Below are 15,542 nucleotides of genomic sequence, written 5' to 3' on the forward strand. Positions count from 1 at the left end.
TTGAAATATAGATATAGATTCACCCACATGTATACATACATATACACACACATATATACAAACACACATGTACAAACATATATACAGAGAGAGAGAGAGAGAATGAGAGAGAGAGAAATAAAGAAAGAAGACAATCTAATGTCTCCACTGAGCTCTTTCTGTGGAGAAAAGGCAGTCCAGTGTTGAGGGGAACATGTGAAAGGCAAGCAAAGAGCCCCTGGATTTGGCCTTTGAGCAAATTCCGTGGCGTTTCATTAGAATAATGTTCAGAATAATGTTCTGTCACACTTGGGGAACCTGGACCTTGGCCGCCATCCACACTCGGGGCAATGTGAAGCTCGTTAAGGGGATATTGTTTTCTTGCTTTAGTTGCCATTCCCCTCCACTAAGTTTCGGCGTAGCCCACCTGACCCCCTCCTCCCTCCCTCCCTCTCTCTCCCTCCCTCTCTCTCTCTCCCCCCCACCTCCCGTCTCTCTCTTACTCTCAATCAGCCAGCATGTCAGAAAGGACCGCTGGCGGGGGGGTGGCAAGTAGATGGCTTTCCCCTGCTCTCCTCAGCCTGATCACTGTCCTGCACGACCCATTAATTCTTCTCAGCCAAAGATCACGGCCATCCAGTTGGCCAAGCCAAACCAAGCCATTATTTCTCACAGGTTTTGAACTCTCTCGGTTTGGAAATGGGGTCATGGGAAGAGAGGAGCAGGGAGCCAATCTTTTAGTGGGTTTTTGCAAAATGAGGTGGTTTTTTTTTCTTCTTTTGGTAAGCAGGCCCTGGTTTATTTGGGGAAGGCCGCAAGAAAGCCAACGAGAATCATTGAAGTATTAGTACTGCTTTATAAAGCCTTAGTAAGACCACACTTAGAATACTGCATCCAGTTTTATCAATCAAAATCAATCAGAATACAACTGGAAGGGACCTTGGAGGTCTTCTAATCCAGCCCCCTGTTCCAGCAGGAGATCCTATACCATTCCAAACAAATGGCTGTCCAATCTCTTCTTAAAAACCTCCAGTGACAAAGCACCCCACACCTTCTGGAGGCAAGTTATTCCACTGGTTAATTGTCCTCACTGTTTGGAAGTTTCTCCTTAATTCCAGGTTGCTTCTCTCCTTGCTTAGTTTCCATCTATTGTTTTCATGTCCTGCCCTCTGGTGCTTTGGAAAATAAATCGAGTCGACCCCTTTTCTTTGTGGCCGCCTCTCAAATACAACAACTGTTCTTCATATGTTTTACCATATTATAAGAAAGATGTAGAGACTCTGGAAAGAGTGCAGAGAAGAGCAACAAAGATGATTAGGGGGCTGGAGGCTCATCGATCTGGAACCCACATTACGTATCTGATATTAGCACAGTTGAGAAAGTCCAGAAATATTTCACAAGAAGAATTCTCCACTCCTCTACTCCTTGTAGAATACCTTATGCCACCAGACTCGAAATTCAAGTCCTAGAAAACCTTGAATTACGCCGTCTTCGGTCTGATCTAAGTATGGTATATAAAACATACATTGCAATGACTTACCTGTCAATGAATACTTCAGCTTCAACCATAACAATACAAGAGCACACAATAGATACAAACTCAAAGTTAACCGCACCAAACTTGATTGTAGGAAATACGACTTCAGCAACAGAGTGGTCAATGTCTGGAATACTCTACCTGACTCTGTGGTTTCTTCCCCAAACCCCAAAAACTTTAACCTTAGACTGTCTATTTTTGACCTCACCCCTTTCCTAAGAGGTCTGTAGGGGGCGTGCATAAGCGTACCAATGTGCCTACCGTCCCTGTCCTATTGTTTCTTTTATTTTTCTTATATGTACCCATTTCATGTCATAACTATGTACATACTTATACCTATTATCTTGTAAGCGATTGACAAATCAATCAATCAATCAATCAATCAATCAATAAAAACATGTGAAGAACGGTTGCAGGAACTGGATATGGCCAGTCTAGAGAAAAGGACTAAGGGTGACATGATCGCAATCTTCCAATATTTGAGGGGCTGCCACAAAGAAGAGGGAGTCAACTGTAATTGGGTACAGTAGTGTGATGCCTCACTTAATGACCATGCTGCTTAAAAAACATTTTTTTCCAGCTCCCAATTGTGATCATGTCAAGCACTACCTGTAGTGTAGAAGGCAGTTCTCTATTTTCCTCTCCTGCATTTTAACACTTCCTCTGTTGCATTTTGAGTCTATTTCCAGATGAAATTTAACTTTGTTCTGAATGGATTGAAGTTCCCTGGCCTTTTTTTAGATTTAATTACTGGAATCGCTTTGTAAAAGGGCAGGTCTTTTGCCTTGCAAATAATTCTTACACACATTGTGATTTGATTTTTTTTTTTTAAGCACTTCGGTGAAAAAGGGCAAGATCTTGAATTTAGGGTCATCTGCAGGAAGGGGGTCAAAAAAGATGGCAACCATGATTGTATGATCTATGCTGGCGTTTCTCAACCTCAGGGACTTTAAGATGTGTGGATTTCAACTCCCAGAATTCCCCAGGTGGCGTGGGAATTAAAGTCCACTTTTCTTAAACTTGCCAAAGTTGAGAAACTGTTGTGAATCAATAAAAGTGAATAACATAAATGCAAATTAGGGGTTGAAAACCTGCACATTTGGTTGGTCCTTATACAACAACTTGGGATTGGGCCAGAACCAGTCCCTGATTGGTTACTTTTGGGACTGTCCTTATTGGTCAGTAGTTGGAACCTGTTGCACAGTTTCATTGGTTAATAAGGCAGCAGCTAACCCTATAAAAAGGTTACTGCTGCCCATAGCATTGCTCTGTTCCATTCTGATTCCTGTTATTATTAAAGAGTTGAAGTCACTGGTCAGATGTCTGGTCTCCTCATTCTCCAAACTTAACACTGGCGACGAAGGTGGGATTCAGAGACCGAAGAGCTGACTAAACCTACAGAGCAACCTACAGAGCACGTGGTCAAACACGCACCATCAACGGCAACATGGCCAGCGGTGCCGTACCACCCGCTCCATTCAATCCAGAGACCGAAGACTGGGAGGCCTACATGGATCGGTTCCAGATGTTTCTGGAAACTAACAATTTGAAAGATGCAACAACCGGCAAAAAAAGAGCTATCTTTCTAAGCATTGTGGGCCAACCGTGTTTAAAATGGCAAAGTCGCTTGCCAAGCCAGCAGAGGTAAAAGAAATGGACTGGGGCGTCCTCGAGCCGTTACTACTACGGGCTCACTACGCGCCCTCCCGTACCGACCCTAGTAAGAAGACACGAATATTACCAGGGATCAGCGGAAGGGCAAAGCCTTGCCAATTACATCGCGGACCTCCGGAACCTAGGAGGCCTCTGCGGGTTCGCCGACCTGGAAGAAGCCCTCCGGGACCGTTTGGTTCTGGGCCTAGAAGAACAGCGCTATCCAGAGCAAAATTATGGCTAAGGGGACATCAGCCTCACCGATGCCCTTAAAGCCTCAGCAGCAGAGCGACAGAAGTCAGCAGCCCAAATGCGCCGCACCAACGCACCGCTACGTAAAGCTCGCCACTGATACCTCGCCTCGCTCAGAGAGACACCCGGTATCAACTCACCACGAAGACCTAGAGTCCCCGTCCGAGTTGGACAAAACCCGGTGGAGCCTCGAAAATCTTCCAGGCAGACCAAATGGCCTACCTATCTTGAGGATTTTATCACAGCTCCCCTCAAGCGGAACCCAAGGGGAGGGTGTTGTGAATCAATAAAAGTGAATAACATAAATGCAAATTAGGGGTTGAAAACCTGCACATTTGGTTGGTCCTTATACAACAACTTGGGATTGGGCCAGAACCAGTCCCTGATTGGTTACTTTGGGACTGTCCTTATTGGTCAGTAGTTGGAACCTGTTGCGCAGTTTCATTGGTTAATAAGGCAGCAGCTAACCCTATAAAAGGTTACTGCTGCCCATAGCATTACTCTGTTCCATTCTGATTCCTGTTATTATTAAAGAGTTGAAGTCACTGGTCAGATGTCTGGTCTCCTCATTCTCCAAACTTAACAGAAACACTGATCTATTTAAAGAGTTGTCTGCTGTCCAAACCCTTGTTAACATGGACAGACAGACAAGTATTGCCTTCTTCATCCAGTCACCCTCCAAATTAGACAGACTATGACTCAATTGGGAATTTGGAGAATTGTAATCTCAGTATTCCTGGGTAGAAATTGGTTAGGGAAGGCTGGATTAGCATATGCAAATTTTATGCAAACCCCCATTAGTTGTCCTCCTTCAGACCCAATTATTTATTTAACACTATTAATAGCCTGGGGAATTCTGGGACGTACCGCTTTATGCTCTGCCACTTTTTACATGCAACATGTGTAGCACATATAAAAAATGGAATGAGCCATCGCTTTGCGCTCTCAGGTGTCACCTTAACATTTTTCACCTTTTGTGTAGGTAGCTTGCTTTCAGGTGCCCTTTTCCTTCACCTTTGCTTACATCCTAATAGAATCACTCACCTGTATGGGAAGATTATGCATCAGAGGTATGTCTGCTTGTTGTGTCCACATTTCAATCATGCCAAGATTTGTGGGACAAATCCTAGGACCTTTGGCTCACCTTTCTTGCTGTTTAAATGTCGTCCCAGCCCTTCAGGTGAAAGGCCTGTCCCCTGTAAAGCTAGAGATATGGGCTCAATATCCTGGACTAGAGAGGATCAAGCTTTGAATTAAACTCAAAATGCTTGCTAATTATATTTACCTCACACTAAGCCAGGTAAAGAAGGAGCAGTTGTATTCAGGGAGTTATATTCCTCCTGCAAGGGAGGGGAGGGTTGAAAAACAGTCAAATGTGACCAGAGGTGGTATTCAGCAGGTTCTGACCAGTTCTGGAGAACCGGTAGTGGAAATTTTGAGTAGTTCAGAGAACTGGCAAATCCCACCTCTGACTGGCCCAGCCCCCATCTCTTCTCTCCCTCCCAAGTCCCAGCTGATTGGCTGGGTCTTCTTTTGTTGCCCTGCACAGGAGAACAGAGCTGGAAAGGGGGGAATGGGGATTTTGCAGTATCCTTCCCCTGCCACGCCCACCAAGCCACGCCCACAGAACCGGTAGTAAAAAAAATTGAATCCCACCAGTGAATGTCACCTCACTCCATTGTACCTCCCCCAAAATAGGTGGGCCTTTGATTACATCTCAATAGAGATTCTCAGTCATCCAGGTCATAGTTGTCCCAAAGGTGCTTTTTCAAGAAAAAAAGCACTTTGGGGACTTTGATTACACGGTCCTGGACTCCATTTTGATTTTTTTTGTGGTGACCCCCTGGATTTATAGAACACACTGTAGTCAGCTTGATGGAATATTTAATGAATTTCTGTCTTTTATTTTGTGTTGTGGTTTGGCTTGTTTGGCAAAAACATCTCATTGGCTACATTAGGAATGAATGTACAGGCAAGACTTACCATCGTTCCTTTAATGACCGTTCGGAATTACAGTGGCAATAAAAACGGTGACTTTGGATTGTTTTTCATACTTATGACCATCCCCATGGCTAAGTGATCAAAATTTGGATGCAAACTGGCTCATATTTATGATGGTTGCAATGTCCTGGGGTCATGTGATCACCTTTAGTGACCTTATGACACAAGTTCTAATGCCACCTTAGGCATGAAAGCCGGCTGGTTGAATTTGGGCCACTCTGTTTATCTCAGCCCAACTTACCTGACAGCGTTCTTGTTAGGGGGAAAATATGGTCATACCTTGGTGCTAGACTGCTTTGACACTCGTTGAATTTCGTAGTTGACGCATTTTGAGGCAAAAATTTTGTCCCAGTACACGCTGTTTGTTTGGTACTTGACATACAAGCTAGAACTTGTTCGTGTCCGTTGCCTTGTGACACGCTACCCATTCCAGCCAAAACAAAGGATTACCCTTATGGGAAAATTTTGTTTGGTACTTGTTATTTTTGGTATTTGTCGTGCCTCCCAGAACCAATTAATGACAAGTACCAAAGTACCAGAGGAGGAGGAGGAGGAGAAAGAGGTATTAGGTATGTTCGCTGCCTTGATAGTAAAGGCGGGATACAAATAGATAAATAAATATTTATTTAAATATCCCAGGAGCATCTGGGTATTATGGAATGGGCATTGCCAACATTTCAAGTTCGATTCAAATAAAGTGTCTTAGGACTACTTTATACATTTATGACCATTGCAGTATCGCCACAGGCACACAATCAAATTTCGGGTGCTTGATAAATGGCATGTATTTACGATTCCCGAGGGTTGCAGTGTCCCGGGGTCCTGGGATTGTCACTTGCAACCTTCCTAGGGAGTTCAATCCTGACCGGTTCAAGGTTGACTCGGCCTCCAATCCTTCCGAGGTCGGTAAAATGGAGACCCAGATTGTTGGGGGCAATAGGATGACTCTGTAAACTGCTTAGAAAGGGCTGTAAAGCACCGTGAAGTGGTATATAAATGCTATTGCTATTGCAGGCTAATTCTGCCAACTGCCAGGATTTTGATGCCTTCGATCCTGACCTGCTCAAGGTTGACTCAACCTTCCATCTTTCTGAGGTTGGTAAAATGAGGAGCCAGATTGTTGGGGGCAAGATGCTGACTCTGTAAACCGCTTAGAGAGGGCTGTAAAAGCACTGTGAAGCAGTATACAAATCTAAATACTATTGCTTTTGCTATTGCAATTGCTAAAGTCAATGGTGGAAGCCAGGTTCACTTAATTAAAGATAATATGGTTCACTTAACAACTGTAGTGATTTGTTTAACAACCATGGCAAAACAAGGTGATAAATTAGGGAATAATTTAATGTACTTACAATTGCCTTGTTCAACAATAGAAATGTTGGTCTCAGTTGTTAAGTTGTTATGTTGAGAACTCCCTGTATATTGCTTCTGAATATGGAGGTTTTAATACAGGTAGTTCTCGACTTACAACTGTTCGTTTAGTGACCATTCAAAGTTACAACTGTACTAGAAAAGGTGACTTATGACCATTTTTCACACTTACAACCATTGCAGCATCCCTATGGTCACATGAACAAAATTTGGATGCTTGGCAACTGATTCATATTTATGACGGTCGCAATGTCCCAAGGTCACATGATCCCCTTTTGTGACCTTCTGACAAGCAAAGTCCATAGGGAAGCCAGATTCACTTAACAACCATTTTTCTAATATAATAACTGCAGTGATTCACTTAAACACTGGCAAGAAAGGTCGTAAAGACTCACTTAACAAGTGTCCCACTTAGCAACAGAAATTTTGGGCTCAATTGTGGTCGTAAGTCGAGGCTTAGCTGTAGTTGTGGAGTTGGCGTTCCTCAAGCCTTCGTAGGGGTGACTGGTAACACATCTTAGGATGAATGAATTTCACTGGCTCAGTCCCACTAGACACCATCACCACCTCCTCCTTCTCCTCTTCCTCCTTCTTTCCACAAACCACACTCCCTTTTAGCACTGATGATGTTACCTAGTTGGGTCATGAAAGTTTATCTTCATGTAAAACCACCAAGCTCAGAGAGCACCAAAGTGTCCACAATTCCCTTCTTCTTCTTCTTCTTCTTCTTCTTCTTCTTCTTCTTCTTCTTCTTCTTCTTCTTCTTCTTCTTCTTCTTCTTCTTCTTCTTCTTCTTCTTCTTCTTCTTCTTCTTCTTCTTCTTCTTCTTCTTCTTCTTCTTCTTTCTTCCTCTTCCTTCCTCCTCCTCCTCCCTCCTCCTCCTCCTCCTCCTCCTCCTCCTCCTCCTCCTTTCTCTCTTCTTCCTCTTCTTCTCTTCTTCTTCTTCTTCTCCTCCTCCTCCTCCTCCTCCTCCTCCTCCCCTCCTCCTCCTCCTCCTCCTCCTCCTCCTCCTCCTCTCCACAAACCCCACTCCCTTCTAGCACTGATGATGTTACCTAGTTGAGTCATGAAAGTTTACCTGCAATAAAACCACCAAGCTCAGAGAGCACCAAGGTATGCACAATTATCCTCCTCCTCCTCCTCCTCCTCCTCATGATCATCATGAAGAGGCCTGACTCCCTGGTTTCTGGAAATCTGGCAAAGATCTGGTTGGGAACAGCTTTTGCAAGAAGACATCCGGGGGTAGAGAGAAAACCAGCTGAACCCAAGCAAGCAATTAAAAAGCCTCCGCGCTCGTTCCTATTCGGCCAAGACGAGAAGGCGAAGAAGGAACACGCCATTAAGAGAAAGGGGGGGTGGGGAAATGGAAAGAAAACAAAGGTTCCATTTTACAATTTCTCTTTACGCTTGGTTGCACCCCCGAAAGTGCACTCCTGGCTTGTAGGTGAGAGGTGTTTCTCGCAAACAAGGCCATTAAAATGCCGGTGGAATTTCTTACCTGGTCCTCAGCCACCAAAGTGCCTTCAGTTTCCCCCTTGCCATTCCCCTCTCCAGCCCAAGTGTGCGCGCACACACACACACACACACACACACACACCTACAGATGCACAAACACACACAGAGTGATGTAAGAGGACCAGCTCTTTTTCTCTGTGTTTCATCCCCACCTTTGCTAAATATGACCTACATTTGATCCCTAGTTCTTTGGCTGACGGGGAAGCTGTGGTTTCTGTAAGAAAGAGACCGACATCAGAGAGAGGGAGAATGCTTTTTATACTTTTTGTTTTTCATTTCTTCGTTTTTGGCCTCCAGGCGCGGTCAACAGGCATACCTGGGAGACGTTTCCACTTGCTAGGACAAAACCTTTAGTCCTAATATTGACAGTCTGAACTGTGGTAGGGCCAGAGAAGGAAACATGCATTTTCTTACATATCAATCAATCAGAATAGAGCTCTTCTTTGTGGCACCCTCTCAAATACTGGAATACTGCTATCATGTCACCCCTAATCCTTCTTTTATCTAGACGGACCATACTCAATTCTTGCAACCTTTCTTCATAGGTCTTTAATAATCTTATTTGCTCTTCTTTGCACTTTTTCCAAAGCCTCAACATCTTTTTTGCAATGCGGTGACCAAAACTGAGTGCAGTATTCCAGCTGTGGTCTTACTAAGGTTTTATAAAGTGGTACTAATACTTCACGTGGTTTTGACGCTATGCCTCTGTTTATACTACCAAGGATTGTATTAGCTTTTTTTGGCTGCTATTGCACACTGTTGGCTCATGTTTAAGGATAGGATTGTCCATTAGCATGTCCTGGGATGGTTTGGAGCATGCTGGCATCATTACACACCAATGTTTTTTCTGTGAGATGAAAAGGAAATGAAAGCTATCGTGGCTCAGGGAGGAGGAGAAAGAGGAGAAGAAAGAGGAGGAGGAGGAGGAGGAAGAGGTGGATATGCAGGTAGTCCTTGACTTACAACCATTCATTTAGCAACTGTTCAAAGTTACAGTGGCACTGAACAAAGTGACTTGTGAACAATTCTCACCCTTATGACCATTGAAGCATCCGCATGGTCACATGATCAAAATTCAAGTGCATGGCATCTGGCATGTATTGATGATGGTTGCAGTATCCCAGGGTCATGTGACAAGCCAAGTCACTGGGAGGAGCAGGATTTGCTTAATGATCATATGGTACAGTTAACAACCACATGGTTCACTTAACAATGATGGCAAGAAGGGCTGTAAAATCAAGCATGACTTACTTAACAATGGCTTTGCATAGCAATGGAAATTCTGGTTCCAATTGTGCTCATGCGTCGAGGAATACCAGATTATTATTATACCAGGAATATCAGATTATTCTATTCTATTCTATTCTGTTCTGTTCTGTTCTATTCTATTCTGTTCTGTTCTGTTCTGTTCTGTTCTGTTCTGCTCTGCTCTGCTCTGCTCTGCTCTACTCTACTCTACTCTACTTTACCCTACCCTACCCTACCCTACCCTACCCTACCCTACCCTATTCTATTCTATTCTATTCTATTCTATTCTATTCTATTCTATTCTATTCTATTCTATTCTATTCTATTCTATTCTTTCCCTATTTTATTCTATTCTATTCTATAGGTTCAGGTTTTTTTGGTCTACACAGTACCAATATAATTTCCAAGCACATTATTCTATCTTATGGATCTCAGCAACATTTTTAGAAGCTGGCGGAGCAGTTTCTCAAGCCAAAAGTTGACGTTTGTACTAAACAAGGTCAAACACATTTTCCAAACGAGCTGAGCCACTCTAAAAATACAATAACGATTTTCGCCCTTGGTTTCATTCTGCCAGGCCCAAATGTTCCTTATGCCCACCCCTTTTCCCGGCCGTATATTGTCCTGCCTGTGCCAAAAAGAAAAAAGAGAATTAAAGTACAGGCTGTGGGAGACTAAGATGTTGAAGAACTTTGATCACTTTGAGGAATTGTCTTACACCTGCAACTTAAAAGCACTTTGGAAGGTATTCTGTGATTTTTTTCCTCCCCAAATAAAGAGATTGCGACTTGCCTCCCACAGTCTCGGTCTAATTAAAACCAATTCTGAGAAAACGTACACGCAGCATTTTAAAGCTAGGCCTGAGAAGAGCGTCCTAAACTGTTTAAGATCCCAGATGAAAATGAGATCTTGTGGATTAGGACAGGTAGCAAGCAACCGATGACCTAGAACAGGATTTAGGTTTATAAAATCAAGGGGTCTTGTCATGCCCTTGTTGGAGTCCGGTTCTGAGGGGGAGGTTGAGCAGCTGACAGGGAGTGGGAGTGGCTCCGGTGGCTGTGGAAGAAACAGGGGAAGGGCATAGTCTGGCTGGGCATTCAGAGGAAGACCCAGGACCATCCTCTCTTCATCCTAGGGCACGCAGAGAGGAACAAAGAAGGGAGCAACATGGCTTACGGGAGAGAAAAGGGCCCTGATCCCTTTCATTAGTTGCAGCTGGGAGAACAGGATATAAGCGGGGCATTTTACACAGCTGCTTACTGGAAACAAAGCATGCATTATCTTGGTTGAGGCTTATCTGGATTTTGGCATTCTCCCAACTGTGGGTGCTGTGTTATCTGTTGGAAGCCTGCAATTTATCATCTTGGCCTACCATGTTAATTACTTCAGTGTGGTTTGTGATGGTTTTTTTAATTTCTAATTATCTTTACTTTGGGTTTGAACTGCATTTCTGCTCTTCGTACACTGGTTTTTGAAGAGTTTGATATCCAGCCGAGGATAATTGGACATTGGGGCCAAGTTGGAGGCATTAAAGGGAATTTATTCTACTTTTGTGACTTTGTTATTTTTGTGTTACACCCCGGGTCATCACAGGTCTCTTTTGTGGCAGAGAATCCCTTTTAAATCACACTCAGTTGACCAGGTCATTACAAACGGATTGAGAAGTTAATTGGCTCTCTATGCCAGTAAAAATGATATGATCACATGACCCAGGAACAATGCAACTGTCATAAATACACGTCAGTTGCCAAGCATTCAAATTTTGATCATGTGACTGTGGGGATGCTGCAATGGACATAAGTGTGAAAAATGGTCCTAAGACCCTTTTTTCAGTGCTGTTGTAACCTGGCAACTGTACTTTCTGGGTTTTTTTTTTCCTTTTGAAGACATTTCACTTCTCATCCAAGAAGCTTCTTCAGCTCTGACCAGATGGTGGAGAATTGAAGGATTTATATTCCTTGCAGACAGCTGGTCATTTGCGTCCATTCAGAGGGTCATTGAGGCCACTTGGTTTATCTGTGTCCTCAGGGTCATCCGAGTAGTGCTCCTGGTCTGCAATTTTTCCTTCTGGAAATCCATTCTTACTCCCACACCATTCAAAAGGTGTTCATCAGTGGTGGGATTAAAATTGTTTTACTACCGGTTCTGTGGGTGTGGCTTGGTGGGCGTGGCAGGGGAAGGATACTGCAAAATCCCCATTCCCTCCCCACCCCACTAACCTGCTTTCCAGCTCTGTTCTCCTGTGCAGGGCAACCAAAGAAGACTCAGCCGACCATCTGGTATTCGGGAGGCAGAGAAGAGATGGGGGCGAAGCCAGTCAGAGGTGGGATTTTCCGGTTCTCTGAACTACTCAAACTTTCCGCTATCAGTTCTCCAGAACTGGTCAGAACCTGCTGAATGCCACCTTTGGTGTTCATCCCAAATTGTATAGCTAAAAGTCTGTGGAGATTCTCAGTCCTCCAGGGTTTTCCCAAAGGTGCTTTTTTTTCAGGGGGCAACTGGAGTTCCTTGTTTTTTTTCTTTTGAAGAAAGAATATAAATATATTTATATTTATAAATATAAATATAAAGAATATAAATAGAATAACAGTCTATCTATATTATTAATAATAAATAATTGGAATTGAATTGAATAATACTTTATTTAGCCAAGCGTGATTGGACACACAGGGAATTTATCTCCGGCAATAATTTATTATTAATAATAACAAAGAACCAAATGCTTTTTTAGCACAATCAAATAGAATAACAGAATTTCAGAGCAAAGTGAAATGTTTTCAACTCATTTTTCTCTTTGGATGGAATTCTGGGCAGATCTAAAGGTGCAAAACAGGTAATGTTACACCTTGATCTTAAGATTCCCTTTTGTTCCTGAATGGGGAAAAAGAAAGTACCAGTAGTCCTCAAATAATGACCATTCTTATAGTGACCAAAGTTACAATGACACTAAAAAATGTGACTGATGGCCTGTCCTCGCACTTATGAGCATCACACAATCCCCACAGCCATGTGATCAAAATTTGGCTCCTGGTGAGTGGTAGGAGTTTAGAATGGTTGCTGGGATCATGGCAGAGGTGGTATTCACCAGGTTCTGTCAGGCTCTGGAGAACCAGTAGCGGAAATTTTGAGTACTTCGGAGAACCGGCAAATCCCACCTCTGACTGGCCCCACCCCCATTTATTCTCTGCCTCTCACGTCCCAGCTGATCGGCTGGGTCTCCTTTTGTTGCCCTGCACAGGAGAACAGAGCTGGAAAGCAGGTTAGTGGGGTGAGGAGGGAATGGGGATTTTGCAGTTTCCTTCCCCTGCCATGCCCACGAAGCCACTCCCACGAAGCCACACCATGCCCACCAAGCCACAGCCACAGAACCAGTCGTTAAAAAAATGTATACCACCACTGGATCATGGAATCACCATTTGTGACCTTCCCAGCCAGTTTCTGACAAGCAAAATCCATGGGGAAGCTGGATTTGTTTAACGACTGTGTGATTGACTTAAAAATTGCAGTGTTTCTAAAAAGTAAATTCTAGAAAGGGTGCAGAGAAAAGCAACCAGGATGATTCGGGGACTGGAGACTAAAACATATGAAGAACGGTTGCAGGAACTGGGCTTAGCTAGTCTAGGGAAGAGAAGGACTAGGGGAGACATGATAGTGTTCTTCCAATATTTGAGGGGCTGCCACAGAGAGGAAGGGGTCAAGCTATTTTCTAAAGTACCTGAAGGCCAGACAAGGAACAATGGATGGAAACTGATCAAGGAGAGATTTAACCTGGAAATAAGGAGAAACTTTCTGACAGAACAATCAACCAATGGAATGGCTTGCCCTCGGAGTTGTGGGAGCGCCATCACTTGAGACTTTCAAGAAGAGATTGGATTGCCATTTGTCAGAAATGGTGTAGGGCCTCCCGTTTGGGCGGGGGGTTGGATTAGATGACCTCCAAGGTCCCTTCCAACTCTGTTATTCTGTTCTGATGTGCTTAACAACTGTGATTTAAAAAGGTTGTAAAACTTACTTAGCCACTGCCTTGCTTAGCAACAGAAATTCCAGTCCCAATTGTGATTGCAAAGTCAAGGACTATCTGTAAACGGGATGGTACCCCTGAAAGTCATCAGTGTTGCTGTTTAAACGCCATCAGATTAAATTGGAGCTATGTGGGTTGCCCATCCTTAGGACAAATAGAGACATGGTTAGCTGTAGAAAGTCATTTTGGAGGGCCTTTGTAGAATAACAGAGTTGGGAGAGAGCTTGGAGGTTTTTAAATCCAACCTCCTACACAAAGGAGACTTTATACCATTCTGGACAAATGGCTTCAACTCCCGACTTCAGCTTCAAGCCTCCAGTGATAGTCCCAGGCACCCTTCTACCATTCTGGACAAATGGCTGTCCAATCTCTTCTTCAAAACCTCCAGTGATGGAGCACCCACAACCTCTGGATGCAGGTTGTTCCACTGATTAATTGTTCTGTCAAGAAATTTCTCCTTAGTTCTAAGTTGCTTCTCTCCTTAGTTAGTTTCCACCCATCGCTTCTTGCCCTGCCCTCAGGTGCTTTGGAGAATAGCTTGACTCCCTCTTCTTTGTGGCAGCCCCTGAGATATTGGAACACTGCTATCCTGTCTCCCCTAGTCCTTCTTTTCATCAAACTAGACAAACCCAATTCCTGCAGCCGTTCTCTATATGTTTTATCTTCCAGTCCAGTGGTGGGATTCAAAAAACTTTACTACCGGTTCTGTGGGTGTGGCTTGGTGGGCGTGGCAGGGGAAGAATACTGTAAAATCTCCAGTCAGAGGTGGGATTTGCCGGTTCTCCGAACTACTCAAAATTTCCACTACCGGTTCTCCAGAACTGGTCAGAACCTGCTGAAGACCCCCTCTGCTCCAGTCCCCTAATCATCTTTGTTACTCTTCTCTGCATTCTTTCTAGAGTCTCAACATTTTTGACATCTATGCTACGAATGCCATTCCTAGCAGAATCACCTTAGGAAAGTTCAGGTGAGACCCAGTGCTACCTTTATTCTCACCAAATATTTTCTTTTCTTAGTAGTGGGGAATTGCTTGTTCATTCTTAGCATCTGATACTTAGAAAGTATATTCCCAGAAGCCATAAAACAGGAGGAATATAGCTTTGGAGAATTTAGGTATTTCCACTGTTATTGTTGATTGTTTTTTGAGGAAAAACTTAGTCATGTTTTCTTCTCAAGCGACATAATAATGACCTTCTGCAATGCTCAGATCTTAACCATAAAGATGTTTTCATTATATTTAGGCAAAAATCTAGCTACCTGCCATTCATACACATTATTTCTACCTCTTTTTTCTGCAACCAGGGACCATTGGCAGCTGGGCACTTCCACTGGATGAAGATGTTTGATTAAAACTCAGCTGGATCAGAAGCATCTCATGAAGTTCTTCACGGTGCATAAGACCACCAGACACTTACTAAGTTATTTATGTAATTATCAGAACTGATAATGAGGGAGCAATTGGATTGCGATTGGACCATCATTTGTCTGAAATGGTAATCTTTGACTTACAACAGTTTATTTAGTGACTGTTCACAGTTACAACAGCACTGAAAAAAATGGACTTATGACCTTTTTCCACACAATAGTTGCAGCTTCCCCATGGTCACATGATCAAAATTCAGATGCTTGGCAACTGGCTCATATTTATGACGGTTGCAATGTCCAGGGGTACTGGACATTTGCGATCTTCTGATAAACAAATTCAATGGGGAAGCCAGATTCACTTAACAACTGTGTTATCAACTTAACAATGGTGGTGATTTGCTTAACAACTGTGACAACAAAGGTCTTTAAATGGGGCAAAACTCACTTAACAAATGTCTCACTTAACAACAGAGGTTTTGGGCTCAATTGTAAGTCATGGACTCCCTGTATAGATTTCCTGCCTGAGCAGGGGGATAGTTTTTTCCCCTTTTTCCCCCCCCTTTTTTTTTTTTTTTTTTTTTTTTTTCTTTCCTCCCCCCC

At 43.4% G+C, this 15,542-nt stretch overlaps 1 long non-coding RNA gene across 1 annotated transcript in view; it reads left to right on the forward strand.

Annotated features, from left to right (window-relative positions):
- Nucleotides 1–14,971, forward strand: part of LOC148132674 (uncharacterized) — a 33,473-nt gene extending 18,502 nt beyond the window's left edge. The window contains exon 3 of the long non-coding RNA XR_015746855.1: nt 14,880–14,971. This is a non-coding gene — a long non-coding RNA (uncharacterized LOC148132674). The remainder of the gene's footprint in view (nt 1–14,879) is intronic.
- The last annotated feature ends 571 nt before the right edge of the window (nt 14,972–15,542 follow it).

The sequence above is a fragment of the Notechis scutatus genome, chromosome 1 (genome assembly GCF_049901735.1).
Source record: "Notechis scutatus isolate UNSWTSFEM ecotype Mainland chromosome 1, rNotScu1.2, whole genome shotgun sequence".
Taxonomy (NCBI): domain Eukaryota; kingdom Metazoa; phylum Chordata; class Lepidosauria; order Squamata; family Elapidae; genus Notechis; species Notechis scutatus.